The sequence below is a fragment of the Phocoena phocoena genome, chromosome X, assembly GCF_963924675.1.
Source record: "Phocoena phocoena chromosome X, mPhoPho1.1, whole genome shotgun sequence".
NCBI classification, from domain to species: domain Eukaryota; kingdom Metazoa; phylum Chordata; class Mammalia; order Artiodactyla; family Phocoenidae; genus Phocoena; species Phocoena phocoena.
This window is the reverse complement of record NC_089240.1, coordinates 87058236-87075037: the sequence shown is the minus strand read 5'-3', so window position 1 is coordinate 87075037 and position 16802 is coordinate 87058236. Positions and strand designations below refer to the sequence as shown.

Below are 16802 nucleotides of genomic sequence, written 5' to 3'. Positions count from 1 at the left end.
ACAAAATAATAGTGTAGAAATACATTTATTGACTTAGACACTAAACAGATTTCTTTGATAATAAATCACTGAGTGTGGATTGTTGAAGGTAGAAGATGTTTTTATTTTATAACTTTGCATTTCTATGCTGTTTCCCGAATGGAAACATTGAGTAAAATACAACGTTTGGTTTGTTTGAAAATACAAAAGATTGCAAACTGATTACCAATACGCTATTCATATATTCATGGCTTCGGAAGCAGATCAAAAGAATTAACTTGACAGTTTTTTTGTATGTGTGTGTATTTGTATATGTCCCTTTGTCTCAAATTTCTTTACACCAATTATTCATACACTAACTCATGCAGCTTTCTACTCAGTTCACTTAGGGGCCAGATTTCCAGTCCCAGTGCTTGAAGATCCCAGCATGGGCATGAATACAGAAGGATCGCTGCCAGTGTGAAGTCTAGAAATCTTGCCTTTAGGATGAAATTCATTCGCCTCCCCACCACCACCACAGTCCTTTCCATCCCCCATCCTTTGCCAAGCCCCCAGTTCAGACTTTTACACCTGCAGTTCTGACTTTGGTCACTAGGTGGCATCGCTCTCCATTTTCTACACATTTTTCTTTTTCCCCTCAATGGAAAATATATATTTTAAAAACAGAAGTGAAAAGTTTCCTCAAAGTCTGTTGGAAAAAAACAAGTACAGTGTGATCTTAACTTACTTTGAAACATTCAGATGTGTATAGAAAGACTAAAAGGGCGTATGTGTAGTTTCTACCCTGCTTCTCATTCATTTATTAATGTGTAGTGTTTACCATGTGGCAGGAACTGTCAGTCCAATTCCTTATCTGCATCCCAACCTCCCTCTCTTCATCTCCAGACCTGCATAACTGGAAAAGCCCCCAGGAAACCAGATGGATGTTAGTGCCCACCCTATGGAGCCCCATGACCTCAGGCTCCATTCTAAGCACGATTAGTCCAAGCTTGACCCTGGGTCCTGGAAACCAGCATGGAAACAGGAAATGATGTAGCTTAGTGGGAGAGGCTATAACTTGGGAAACTGTGGCACCTTCTAACTCAAACCCCCGTCCTTTTGCATAGGACGAGTAGGCTCTTAACCTTCCCGGACGGGACATCACTCAGAGAGTCAAGGATGAGGTGAACAGTGTTGCTTTCAGTTTTGCTTCTCCTCACAGGCTCCAGCTGGAGGTTTTACTTTCTCTTAGACCTTTGCTCTGTCAGAGTGGTACATTTCGGAACTGGTTTTGTATGTTTTATCCCTAAGAGGGTGGTTCTATCCATTTAGTCATCTGACAGGTCCATTTGAGGTGACATGGAGTTCCTGCTTCATGAAGATCTTCTCTGCCAGTCAGGGGGAGCCTGGATCCATACCCACAAGAGACAGAAAAGAGTAGAGACCGAGCTATCAAGACAAACACAGGACCAAGACTCTGGTCCAAATGCCTAATTCTCTTGACTTCTTAGTGAAATGGTTTTCACATATTTCTCACATGACGGTCACTTCTTTTCTGGGTTCCTCTTACACCTGACGCTCAAATATGATCCCTTTCTCTCTCTCCTGTCCACAAACATATATCCACAATAAATTCCTCTAAAAGCTAGTGGTGAAGAAAAGTTTTCTAAATATGGCTTCAAATCCAGAAGCAATAAGGGAAAACCATAGTACACCTGATTTCATTAAAAATTGTAAGGCAGAAAGCATCCCATCAGCAAATTAAACTGAAAAATTACAAATTGGGAAACATACAACTTACATCAATGACAAAGGTTATCTACCTTGTAGTAGAAAGATTATGGAAAAGCAAGGGCAAATTAGAACATTCTGAAGGAGAAAGGGCACTAGATACAAAAAGGATTTCCCCGAAAAATGTTCCTTAAACATGTTAAAAAGTGTGAAACCTAACTCTGGATTAAGAGATGCAAAGAAAAAAACAAACAAACCAAAAAGCCGAGATGCCTCTTCTCATCATTTACATAGTCAGTGAAGAAATAGACAATCACGTACATTGCTGGTGGTAATGTAACATGGTATAACTCCTAGCCAGGGGATTTGATACGGTGTTATGAAATTACCAGGGTACTTACCCTTGGAACCAGCAATGTCTCTCCTAAGAACCTATCCCAAACTAACAATGTAAAAAGACATAAACACAAAGCCATTCCTGCCAGAACAATTCATACAGCAGAAGGCCAGAAACAAGACATATCCACCAATAAGGGGCTGGTTAAATAAACTGTGGTCCATCTACATCTGAGAGGACTGTGCAGTTGTAAAAAGCAATGAAGACTCCTTCTCTGTACTGTTGTGGAGTCATCTCCAGGATATATTGTTCAGTGATAAAAGCCAGGTGCAGAGAAGTGTGTGGAGCTGCTGCTGTCCAATATGACGGCCACTAGCCTCAAGTAGCTATTTACAGTAAATTAAACTCAAATTACATGAAATTAAAAAATCAGTTACTCAGAGTTACCACGTTTTAGGTGCTAAAGGTTCAATTCCTGAATAAGACTCAGGTACTTAATGACTGCTGTGTTGAACAGCACAGATACAGAACATTCCCATCTCCACAGAAGTTTCTGTTGGAGAGCACTGGTGTAGAATATGACAGCTTTTACATATGAAAGGGGAGAAAACAAGTGTATGTTATATTTCCTTATATTTTAAGAACTGTACAGTTAATACAAAAGATGATAAAAATGCGTACCTATAAGGGGACAGAAGAGCAGCCCAGGATGCAAGCCAATGACGTAGATTCTCTTAAATATGAAACCTATATTACTGGCTGTATGCACTGAAAGGGCAAGAAACAATGACCAACACAGTAGTAATCAGTAACTGTAGTCCCTAGACTGAATTTCCCACTAAAAGAACCAGGCTTCCTTGGAGAAATGCCTGATTTTTGGTCTAGGTAAGGATTGTACCAGGTGAGTCTGGACTGAACTCTCATACCAGAAATTATATCAGAAAGACTCATAACCTCAGGGCCTCCCATTGGCCAAAGACAGAACAATTTGAACATCAAAAATATTAATGACTATGATGCACTAAAACACGTCAAATATAGAAACATCTATGACACTCTAAAAAAAAAGCCAACAAAACCATCTCACTGCTCACCTTTGAGAATCCTAGGGAAACACCTGATTTTTGAAAGTGCAAATATTGCCAGTGAACTGTATATACACGTTGCCTTTCCTGTGCTTGTTATACCTACGCATAGTTGTTGAGGGAAGAATTCTTTTATCAAAGAATTTCCGCCAATACATGCAGAAGCAATTAAAGAATTTGTACGTCATGCTTTTGCAACCTTTTATGAAATGTAGCTCGAGGCAATGATCATTAGAGGCTGCAAAAAAGGGATGTGAAAAGCAGATGGGAAATTTTATAAAAGCTGCGTCACAGTATCTCTGAATTTGCCTTTCCTCACTTGTAAAATGGAAACAATTCTATCCATATTAGACAATTACTGTGAGGAGCAAAAGGTCAGTTGGGCAGATGATACATATAGTGCTGAATAGGGATGAATAGTCTTATCTCGTACCTGACCTTCCTTTAAAGGAGATCCCCTTGATACAATCCAAACAGCATGATTATAAGACAATAATGTGGAAATATTAAATGGAAGGGAAACGTATAAGTTTTCATTACGTATTCACTTCAGTGTCATTTCTCTGTGCTGGAGTCATTTCTCAGATAATTTAGGAGAAAGGAAAACTGACTCCAGCATTTCCATTGGGTGTGTGAAAGAAAACCATTGGTCCATTTCACATTATTTCATATCTTTTCCCATTCCACTTTTAATAATTATGTTAATTTCTTAAGAATAACATGTGTACTCAAACGAACTTACCTATCAAACAGAAACAGACTCACAGACAGAGAACACACTTGTGGTTGGCAAGCGGGAGAGGGGGTGGGGAAGGGACGAATTGGGAGTTTGGAATTATCCGATGCAAACTATTTATACATAGAATGGATAAACGACAAGGTCCTACTGTATAGCACAGGAGACTATATTCAATATCCTGTAATAAACCATAATGGAAAAGAATGTCAAAAGGAATATATATGTGTAACTGAATCACTTTGCTGTACAGCAGAAATTGACACAACATTGTAAATCAACTATACTTCAATAATAAAAAAAAAGAATAACATGTACTGTAACCCAGCCAGAATGGGCTTTGCAGAAGAACACTACAGTAAATCACTGGGGGCCAGGCACATCATAGGTTCTTGGGTAAATCGTTTCCCCTATGCTGGCCATTCTTTTGGATAAAACCTCTCAGATGTAGAGGCTAATGAGGTACCATCTGGGAAAGCACTTTGGAGACCTTAGATGGGATGGAAGAAGCTATTATTTCTACGTAATTCCTTTCCAATCTACACTTCAGACATTATTATACTCTGTGTTGAATGAATTCAGTAGGCATAAGTCCTTGCATTACTTTGTACTTGAACGGCCATTTGTGAATAGTCTTAGGGTGGTTGGAACGGAAGCGTTATATGTTAGGGCAGGACCTCTGGCCCAGAAAATCATAGGGACTTATCTATTGTGAATGCATGCATTTTTTCTATCTCATGTATTTTCCACAACATTCCTGGAAGGTAGAGAATAACATGTCTTTACATCATGTTGTAGCTGGAGAAACAGTAATGTACAGAGGTTAAGCAACTTGGCTGGGGGTCATCCTTCTCTTAAGAGGAAAAGCAGAGACTGACACCCTGTATGTCCAAGTGCAGACTGCATGATGCTCAGCTACACACGACACTGTATTCAAATAAGTCTTGCTTTCCTGCTGATCTGGGTCACTTCTGAAATCTGTCTTCACTTCCGGTGCCAGGCTGATAGTCCTGCTTGTATTTATGCAAGTCGGTGAACATCACTGTACTTCAATTTCCTGTTCTGTAGAGACAAGGGAATGTGGTTAGGTCATTAGTGTTTGAAAGTGAATTCCCAGACAACATAAGGAATATGCACAGTATAATAGAGGGACAGGTGTTATGCTGAGGATGAATAATTGAAGGAACAGTCTCCAAATGCATGAAGGTCAAAAGTTCCTGGATTCATTAATGCATATTGATAAATCAACCTGTGAAAAAGTTGTATTGTACATCAGCAATATCAGACTTTGTAGGATTCCCCATATGCACCCCCACACTGGAAATTCTCAGTAGTTTATTGTTACACTTGAAAAACATGAACATAGAAATTCTCTTATTGTCATCAGATTTAATTGGATAGTAAGGTTATTTAAAAGTATCCCTAGTATGCAGACTCTTCTGCTAATCATCATTTGCATTAGTTATTAATGCAAAAAGGTCCAGTGACATCGGCAACCTAACAAACCATGAGTGACGGCCTTATAAGCCAGCAAGTTCTCCTAGGGCTACTGCCTGCATGAAGGCTCCAGGGTGTGTGTGTGTGTGTGTGTGTGTGTGTCCTCTGGGGCCTCCTAAGGACAATGTGTATCCCTAGAAAGAGATTGAGAATATCTCTTTGTGATATATGTTGAGCTCAAGTTTAGAGAGGAGCTGGATCTGCTCGTTCTTGAGTCTTTCGAAATGGCACAAGAGTTGGACCACAGCAAGCTTCTGAGCAGACAGTAGTCTCGTTCCCCCAGATGGAAGGCAAGCCTGTCTGTGAACTCACCTGCTCAGGTCAGGGATGGATCCCTCCAGGACATAAGGTGTGGCAGTCTGCCTAAATGTGCCTCTGAACACTGAAGTTGAGGGCTCCCATCTTGCAGCTGTCAGTTGCAGAGTCCTGAGAAGCTGCATCCTCTCAGCCACCCACCACCATGGGCTCAGTCATCTGCATGAGGAGCTCTGCACTCAGGGATAAAAATCCTTAAATTCTTAGCACATCTTTGACACGTCGTGCATTCACCTATTCATCCGTTCATACGTTTAACAGACATTAAGAAGAAACTCTACACTATCCCTTCAGTAAGTTTTAGGCTTCTCCAGAATGGAAACAAGGAAATAAAGTGTGGGAAGGCTGGTGTGGTCAATTCAGATGTTAAATCTAAGAAGAGATAGATCCTTCTCATTGAGATTTCAAGCTGCTCAAGTATCTTATAAATGGTGATTATAGAACATCATTTAATGCTGTGGGCCTCTGTCCACATTTCTGGCTACTGACCTCTTTACATATATATTCTGCACTCTGCAACTAAAGATCTACAATGAATTCTTGATACTCAGTTCACATCCCCCGACCTCCCCTGCAACTCAGTCTTCATCTCTCATCTAATGGGGACGTCCCTCCACTCCTCCACTGAAATTTATCTTGCCAAAGTCAACAACCACCTTTTTGTCACATTTATACATCATGAGTGTTGAAATGCATGGCCAAATGGAGACAGAGGTTTCCCTAGCCAGGATACAATTAAGTTGCTTGTCTACAGACAAGGATTACATTGCAAACTGATACTGTCAGTTACCTGAAATCTAGAACTGTAAAACACCTTCCATGGAGACCAAGTCAGGTAATGGGGAAGTGTGTGCTATAGACAGTAGGCTTTCAAATGAAGTTGAAAATGTCCCCCACATGTCTCATACTTTTGCATCATTGAAAGGGATTTTACAAATAGGTCTACAGCAGGATAACAATGTTTATTAGGGTCTCCTCACTAGACTCTGTCTCACCTGTCTCTTTTTTTTTTTTCTCAAGGTATTTCCAATTATGGAATGAAGTCATCTGAAATTTTAATGTTGTCTCACGTGTTGAGGGGCCGTATGGCCCAGCAGTTCCGGTTCTAGTTACATACTCAAGAGAAATAAAAACACGTCTTCATAAAAAATCGGAGAAAAATATTCATAGTAACATTACTCATAACACCCGAAAAGTGGAAACAACTCACATGCCTATCAATTGAGAAATGCACAAGTGAAATTTGGCATAGTCATACAACAAACTATTATTCAGCCATGAAATGAATGAAGCACTGATACATGTACAACATATACGATCCTTGATACCATTATGCTAAGTGAAAAGTCAAACATAAAATACCAAATACTATATGATTCAATTTATAGGGAATGTTCAAAATAGGCAAACCCATAGAGACAGACAGCAAATCAGTGCTTGCCTGGTACTAAGTATGGGTACGGGGCTTCAGTGTTTTCAAGCATTATGGAAGTTTTGGGAACTACAGAAATGCCTAAAATTCAGTTATGGTGATGGTTGCATGCATTTACTAAAAATCATCACACTGTACCCTTAAAATGTGTGAACGTTATTGCCTGTAAACTTTACCCAAAGAAAGCTGTTTAAAATTTAAAAATGAAAAATAAAGTATGATGTTGGCCTGGTCTTCTTTTGTACCACCATAACAAGCAAGTTACATTCAGGACGGACGTAGTTAAGGATGGTGATAGGAGCTGGTTATAAGGATTGCCATCCTGATAATTCCCTACCTTCATTCCTGGGCCTGGATTTAGGAAGGGAGAGCGAATGAGAAGCAAGGCCATGAAGGGGTTGAAAGAAACAGAAGGAAATGTGGTTGCCAGTGCGCACACACACACATGCACCCATACACTGACACACTCACACCATATACATACATCGACCAGGCTGCATTTTGAATCCTAGGACTCTCACAAGAGAGCGCAATGTGTGCTCAAAGAGGACACATTCCGCTCATGTGCAAATAGCCACATGAATCCTGAACTGTGCCCTTCAGCGCAGTTAAATGCCATCCACACAGCCTTGACAATGGGGAATATAAGGAACACTGAATTCCAAATGACACGAGGTTGTGAGACTCCATTATGTCACATCCATAGGATGGAATTCTAGTCAGGCAGCAAAAACGAGTTATAGTGACGACAAGGAGGGAGGATTTGTTGCCTATCAGATTAGCAGCGATTCACATTATTTCTAAAGTGTGCAGAAACAGGAATTTTCATATAGTATTGTTAGAAATATAAAATAGTAAGAGTTTGTTCAAATAAAATAGTTTTTTCATTGTTTTGAAAGAACACCTCCGGAACTTATAAAAATGCTTACTAAGATATCTGCATCTATATGAACAAGAATGTTAAGCGCACTATAGTTTGTAATAGAAAACGTGGTAAAGGAACTATATTTACATCACTAGTACTGGAAAAGTGAATTCTGGAGCATTCATATAATGCAACAACAGGCCAATATAAAAAAATAAGTGAGGGCTTCCCTGGTGGCGCAGTGGTTGAGAGTCCACCTGCCAATGCAGGGGACACGGGTTCGTGCCCCGGTCTGGGAAGATCCCACATGCCGCGGAGCGGCTGAGCCCGTGAGCCATGGCCGCTGAGCCTGCGCGTCCGGAGCCTGTGCTCCACAACGGGAGAGGCCACAACAATGAGAGGCCCGTGTACCCCACACACACACACACACACAAAAAGTGAAATTTTATTGTCAAGTAACTTAAAATGTTATCACAGAAACTCATCTACATGGAAATATGGTCACAATAAATGCCAAGATGGGTTACAATGATCATAAATGACAGGGATCCAGTTTTGCTTATACAGGTGTATACCTCTTTATCCAGAGGTCTTTAAAAATAAAAAAAAATCTTTCTGTTAAAACATAAAAATAAAAATGGTTCTGTTGAAATCGCATAGAGCTTTACTCTACTCAGCTCTACTCAGCGTAGAAAGAGGCTGCACTTTCTGTCTAGATACCTCAGTATCCCTGTACCCGGAGTGTGTCCCTTTTCCACCCAGACTTCCAGAAAGCTCTCTGGATTTAGGCCTTTCCCTCCCACCTTCTGGCTCAGCGATGTTCATGCTGCAGTTCAGTCCACTGTCACGAGGTGGCACCATCGTACCTCCATTGTCAAACTTCTCTACAAAGACGTTCATTCAAAGAGCAAAAAAATACCATCCTCTTCCTCAAAACCCAGCCCATGAACCTATGTATAGAATGATTCTAATTTTGTCTGAAAAACCTGTTAGGTGTAAAAGAAGAGTGTAAAAACATATACTCCGGGTCTTGAATACGAAGACGAAATAGCAGGTGGCAGTAGCGTGTTGGCCACGGTCGGCTGTTGAAGGGCTTTACAGGACTGGTGGGAGGTGGAAGAGAGAATGGGGCTCCAGAGCGGGGTCTTGGCGGCTGTGTCCAGTGTCATGGACAGGGTATGACAGGGAGTGGGAAAAGTTCTGGACAGACTCTACGGGGTGGGTGGGGGTGGAGGGTGAACACCCTACTCTCTGGGAGGGACCCCCCCGTCTGCAGTGTGGACACTTCAACCTACGCTTAGGACGGAAGGAGATACCTCAATGAACTCGATGTTCTTTTCGGGTCAACAGCAGATGGGACTGCTCTAGTAATACATATAAGTTTCACAAACATAATTAGTGTCTTAGTAAACAAAACATTCCAAGATCTTCTTATTCTTGGCCTCATGTGCTCATTTTCTTTGTAAAAGAAAAATGGAGGTGGAAGCCACCTGCTGGTCAGGTCCAGGATTGCAGCTCTGAGGCTCCGACCAGGGAGCTTGGCCGAGGAGAGTGAGGACGAAGTTTGGGCTCTGGGTTAATGGTGTTAGCCAGTGTTTTCCGGAATTTTTCTCACTTACTGGTGGCAATTTCTCTGCATCTACCATTTTTCTGGCATATCTAAATCTGAGATAGGAATCAAGCTCTGGTCCGATATGAAGATAAAGATTGTGAAGTGGAGTGTACAAGCCATAGGACATATAGAAACACACACATACACACACCGTCAATTCAATTTTAAAAGCTACTTTGTTCTTCTATAAAATTGAATGTAATGAATGTTTATAACGTGAAGAATGTATGTGCACACATACGTGCCCTATCATCTTCATCGTCAAGAGGGATTTTTGGGTGAGTACCCATGGGGCCACAATATCAGGGGAGTGTAAGATGCTCACTTCTCAAGCCTTGGAAGCCCATTTTCTCAAAGGGAGGCTGCCCTGTGTCCTCTCTCTCCTTAGGGCAAGGGATGTAACTTCATTTGAATCCTGCCACTTATCTGGAGAGGTGCTGTCGGTTCTATGAGCCTGAGCTTTGTTGTCTATGAAATGGGACTTGGGATCCTTTTGTCACACAGCCATCCCAAGGAGAAAATGAGAAAACCTGTTCAAAGTATATGGTACATTGTGGGACTTCAAGGGCTCTTTAAACGTCAAGACTCAGTAGCAGGGGCTGGCTGAGTCTTAGGGCTAAGGCAGGCACTGTAGAAAGGTATTTTTCAGTCTTTCTCCTAATGAGAATGTAGATATGTTTATGAAGGAAGCAAATCTCTCTCTGGTATGCCTTGAGTTCAAAGTTTTAAAGACAGAAGGATCTCTAGTTTCGTGGGAGACTCAGAAGCTCCTAAGAGCTGCCCAACATTGTGCCTCTGAGCAGACCCTAACCCAGTTCCCCACGCTGGGAAGACAGGCTTGCCTTTGATTCACCTGGTGAGCTCAGTGAGAGATGGCACCAGGGCAGCGAGTTGCGGTGTTTGTCTAATTGCTTCTCCTGGACGGCTCTGTATGTTAATACGTTTATAGGAAAATTCTATACTTGTTTCCCATTCAACTGTGCAGGGGTCCTCAGATCATGTCGCACCAGGATTTCAGCCACCTGCTGCCTCCCTGAGAGGCAAAGATCCACAAATTACTACCATTTCTTTGACACACAATTATCCATTCTTCCTATCACTCATAGCTCAATATATATTGAGCTCAAAAACCCATACTGTTCATTGGAGGCATCCCATTAACTCTAAAGTGGAAATAAGAGGGAAATATGGGAAATTTCTTTCAAAGGTTAAATCTGAGATGACATGACTCCTGCAATGTTAACTTTTATACTTTCAAGGAACTGAAGATGTAAAAGAAAATCCCTCTTTGGACCCCTTTTCCCCATTCAGTCACAGGCCTTCTCTCTTTCTGTGTCTGTCTGTCTGTCTCTCTCTCTCTCTCTCTCTCTCTCTGTCTGCCTCTGTTTCTCTCTCCCTTTCTCCCCCGTCCTTCAAAATCAAAGTTCCAGAAAGCATTTTCTGCATTCCCGGTTAACATTCTTCACTTCCCACTAACCTCTTATCTCACTGCACTATTGAATCTTGCAATGAACGTGCTCTCACCAAGGTCACTAGGTCCAGCTATTTGTTTAAATATGTTAATACATGAAAATTGCCTTAATGACCTCCTAAATTATACATGCTATGCAGACTGCTTCTGTTACTTAACAACAAATCTTTGACAGTTTCCCAGGCTCTGGAGCGTGAGGTACAAACCCAAGCTGTCCTGTTCTCTAACTGTGTAGTCCTAGGCCAAGTTCTCTCCGTCCCTCAGTTTTTCATCCAGAAAATGGGGTTGAGCAACTGTATCTACCTCTTAGGGGTGCCTGGAGCATTAAATGAATCAATACAGTAAAAATCATTAGGAGTTTAAAAATTTAGCCATATTTATTTTTTGCATATATCTTTATTATCATTACTATCCCCACAGGCACACACAAAAACACAGGATACAGAGTGGTGTTTATTCACAATCAATGACATTTGGGGTATACGGTTAGTGAGTGTGTTTGTTTCCTAGGGCTGCTGTTACTAATTAACAGGAACTTCGTGGCTTAGAACAACAGAAATGCATTATCCCATAGTTTTAGAGACCGGAAATCTGAAATCAAGGTGTTGGCAGGCAGCGGCCATGGCTCACGGGCCCAGCCGCTCCGCGGCATGTGGGATCTTCCCGGACCGGGGCACAAACCCGCGTCCCCTGCATCGGCAGGTGGACTCTCAACCACTGCGCCACCAAGGAAGCCCCAGAGGAGAATTCTTCCTTTCCTCTTCCAGCTTCTGGTGGCTCCTGGCTTCCCTTGGTTTGTGGCAGCATAACTCCAGTCTCTGCCTCTGTCTTCACATGGCCTTCCCTCTGTGTGTGAAATCTCCCTCCTTTCTTTTATAAGGACATTAGTCATTGGGTTTAGGGACCATCCTAAATCCGATCATCTCTTGAGATCTTTAACCATTATATCCGCAAAGACCCTATGTCCAACTAAGGTATGGGGGTGCTATGATTTGGAAATATTGGGGGGCACCCAATTCAACCCACTACAGTGAGATAAGTTATAAGATTAAGCGTAAGATGAGATCTTATGATTTGTATGTAAATATATAAATGTATGCATACATGTATAAATATATAATACCTGGATAAGTATAATTCTGGAGGAATATAATGCAGATGAAAACATTAGAAGGGCTTTTTAAAAATAAAATATTTATTAATTTATTTAAAATAACAATGATAAAACCATTATATTCAACCCATAAAATTAACAGAAATAACATTTTTATGAAAATAATTATACTTCTAAAATGAAAATAGTAAGAAGAGTAGCATTGTTTTATGCTTTGGGCAAACCTCTTTAATGTCTGGCGTAATAGGAGGTAGTGGAATTCTCATACCTGCTTCTACAGTCAGACTATTGTTATATGTTGCTTTGGTTGAGTCATATAAGAAAATCTAGCCTCACACAAATATGTAGCTGGAAAAGGGGAAAGTATTTTAACAGCCTTGTTAAATAATTGTGGATTTTCTTCTTTGTTGCTACATGAAAACTCAGCAAGAACTTCCTTCCAAAGAGTTCACTATGGAAAGAGGGGGAAAAGAGTAACTTTATAGTGGAGACAAACACTACCTCAGACAAGTGTGATCAAGGTTAACATCAACAGTGTTAAGTCACATTGATCATATGTGCCCTTGATATGATCTAATGAAAATAGCACTTGACCTCCGTGGTCTTCCTCCCAAAGCCCACAATTCCAGTCAAATCATGAGAAAAACATCAGACAAATCCCATTCGAGGGACAGTCTACAAAATAACTGACCAGTATTCCCCAAAACTGTCAGGGTCATCAAAAAGAAGGAAAGTCTGAGAAATTGTCACAACTAAGAGGAATCTAAGGAGGCATGATGACTAAAGGTAATGTGGTATCCTGGATGGGATCTCTCTCACATAGCTCTTCAAATGTGCAGTCGGCAGCGGTTCCACAGGCTTTATTCAGCCGCAGCTCTCTGCCTTGCACTTTTAGAATCCTTGGTCTAGTTAAATCACTTTGTTTCTGAGCCAGCTCATCAAACAACTTATCCATGACAGCCTCCAAGTCAGCTTCACTTGTGAGATAGTAGAGATCTCATGCAGCAGGAAGTTCCCTTTTCTGATCATCTATCCCAGAATCTAGCTGGACCATATTACAGTATTCCAGAAAGAAATACAGCATTGCCCGCATACATGCATTCCACTCTCTCATTGCCTCAGAGACCTTCAGGACAGCTATGAATGGTACAAAGTTAGCTCTTTGGGGTCCATTTTAATAGAGAACATCTGGTGGCCTGTTGGATGTTGCCACAACAACGACCCCCTTTTTTTTTTTTCGGTACACGGGCCTCTCACTGTTGTGGCCTCTCCCGTCGCGGAGCACAGGCTCCAGATGCGCAGGCTCAGCGGCCATGGCTCACAGGCCCAGCCGCTCCACGGCATGTGGGATCTTCCTGGACTGGGGCACGAACCCGTGTCCCCTGCATCGGCAGGCGGACTCTCAACCACTGCGCCACCAGGGAAGCCCGATGACCCCCATTTTTGAACAGATTTTCAAAAAGCTGTTTCAGAATCATGGCATCAGCAATGTCAGTGACCTGAAATTCATCAAAGCATAAGAGACATGCTTCTTCACTGATTTCTTCAGCTATAGGAGCTATTGGATCGTATGATTTAGCCATGAGTCCTGGTTTCCTTTATGGCAAACTCTGTTTAAGGTGGTGTATTCTTTTGTGAACATCTAGCATGAAACCATGAAAATGAACCCGTTTTTTCCTCTTCGTTTCCACATAAGCATAAAACACGTCCATCACCATTGTTTTCCCTGTACCTTAGAAAGAAAAGGCCTTCTACCTCTATACTGTATCCTTTAAGGTCCTCATGTAATTCCTGCAAACACTGTATGACTCTTCTGTGATGTTCATCGTCCTTTAGCTCACGAGCTTTGATCAGAAAGTCACAGAGGTCCAGTGGTCCATGGCAAACAGCTAAAGCTTTTGAATAAACCTCTGTAGCAGCAGTTGGAGACATACTCTTGGGGGTCTGAACTGTATAGGCTTTACAAAAGGGGCTTCCAGGGGCGGTGACCGAAGGGGCGAGGGCAGCAGCCCAAGCCCTGCACCCAACACATCTTCCTCTCAGCCGGCTCGGCGCTAAGCGCCTAGAAGGGCTTTTCTTCAGATGGTGGGCTTTGAGGTATTATTATCTTATTTCCCTTTGTATGTTATCTATTTTTAACTGTGATAAATTCCCATTGCCCTTGAAATTATACAAAATATTAAAAAGGCTGGAGAAACATAAACATTTTCTGCTCCAAGCACAGGGAAGTTATCCACTTTAGTAGGGGAACATCCCTGAGGCACAGGAAGGGAGACAGAATGTTGGAGGAGCCCCTTCCACAATATAACGGGACACAGGTCTCCAAATTCCAAACCACACTGATTAAGATCTGTCGTTTAAACTTTTGCCCAGCTAACTGAGAAAAAACCATGGGACGTTAGTTTTATTTCGCTGTGCCCTGATGAACAGTAATGTTATCAGATGAGAAGCACTAGTGTGCACTAGTTAGGTGTGGGGCTCAGCTGCCATGCAGAATTGGTTCATATCTTAATCTTGTGACTGGCTAGCACTGCCATCACTGTGCCTCAGTTCCCTGATGGTTACAGTTCAGAAACAGTAGCTTCTCCTCACAGGACGTGGTGGGAATTAAATGACCAAGTATAGGTTTAGCACTTACAACACTGTAGGGCCAGAGGAAGTCAGTAATAATATTAACCATTCTTATTATTATCATACCTAAATTGACCATTAGTGCTTAAGGCCATTTTATTATTATGTGGGCTTATACTGATTGGCTTGAATTGACCTCCATAATATGATGTTTGTAGAAAAAAAGCAGTTTACAAAACCGTATGTAGGGTATCATCTCATTGCTCATCTTAAAACTGCAGGTTATATTTGCATAACAAAATTTCTGAAAACAAATATACACTCACCTCTTAAGAGTACTTATCCATGAATAGTAGACACCAAGGTTTTCTAATGATTTTTGCTCTTTTTATCTCTTCTTGAGATCCCCAAAGTAACATGGGGTTATAGATAGTTTAAGAGAAAGGGACATTTGACTAAATGGGATCACAGATCATTATGGAGCAATACTTAATTATCTATTTAACCAAAGTGACAATAAAAGAATTTAAAAGCAAATACAGCAGGTTACATAGTTGTGAGCAAAACTTAGCTATTTTAATACTGAGAAGACAGTTTTCTTATGTAATGAAAGACATGATAAACACAACATGAAGCACAGGAAATTATTTTGGAAGGAGAAAAACTATCACCTTTCTAGGCAGATTATTTAAAAGGTACAGAAAAACCTTTCCCAATCTCTTATCAAGAGCAGACCTACAGTCAAAGAAACCCTGTCTTCATAGCAGATGAAAGAAAATTAAGTTTTATTTTAACATAAATATACTATTGATATTAAAGCTTATTATTTAAACATTTATGGAAGATTGGCTCAAGATGGGGGAGTAGAAGGATGTGTGCTCACCCCTTCTTGCCAGAGTACTGGAATCACAACTATCTTCTGAATAACCATTGAGAGGAAGACGCTGGAACCCACAAATAAAGATACCCCACATCCAAAGACAAAGGAGAAGCCACAATGAGATGGTAGGAGGGGCACAACCATGAAAAAATCAAATCCCATAATTGCTGGGTGGGCGACTCACAAACTGGAGAACCATTATACTACAGAAGTTCTCCCACTGGAGTGACGGTTCTGAGCCACGTGTCAGGCTTCCCAACCTGGGGGCTCGGCAAGAGGAGAAGGAATCCCCAGGGAACAGGACTTTGAAGGCCAGCAGGATGTGATTGCAGGACTTCCACAGGACTGGGGGAAACAAGAGACTCCACTCTTGGAGGGCACACACAAAGTCTCATGCACACCAGGACCCAGGGGAAAGGAGCAGTGACCCCACAGGAGACTGAACCAAACCTACCTGCTAGTGTTGGAGGGTCTCCTGCAGAGGTGGGGGGTGGCTTTGGCTCACCATGGGGACAAGGACACTGGCAGCACCAGTTCTGGGAAGTACTCTTTGGTGTGAACCCTCCCGGAGGCCCCCATTAGCCCCACCAAACAGCTTGCAGGCTCCAGTGTGGGGTTGCCTCAGGCCAAACACCAACAGGGAGGGAACACACCCCTCCCATCAGCAGACAAGTGGATTAAAGTTTTACTGAGCATGCCCTGCCTACCCACCACCAGTTCCACTCATCAGGATGCTTGCACAAGCCTCTTAGATAGCCTCATCCACCAGAGGGCAGACGGAAGAAGAAAGAAGTACTACAGTCCTGCAGCCTGCAGAATGAAAACCACAACCACAGAAAGTTAGACAAAATGATTATGTCCTAGATGAAGGAACAAGATAAAACCCCAGAAAAAGAACTAAATGAAGTGGAGATAGGAAACCTTCAAGAAAAAGAATTCAGAATGGTGAAAGTGAAGGTGATCCAGGATCTCGGAAAAAGAATGGAGGCAAGGATGGAGAAGATGCAAGAAATGTTTGAAAAAGACCTAGAAGAACTAAAGAACAAACAGAGATGAACAATACAATAACTGAAATTAAAAATACACTAGAAGGAATTAATAACAGAATAACTGAGGCAGAAGAACGGATAAGTAACCTGGAAGACAGAATGGTGGAAATCACAGCCATGGAACAGAATAAAGAAAAAAGAAATGAAGA

General features: G+C 41.6%; 1 pseudogene; it reads right to left on the bottom strand.

The window, feature by feature from the left end:
* Positions 1 to 12916: 12916 nt before the first annotated feature.
* LOC136142209 (AFG1-like ATPase pseudogene) lies at positions 12917 to 16183 on the bottom strand (annotated as a pseudogene).
* Positions 16184 to 16802: the final 619 nt, after the last annotated feature.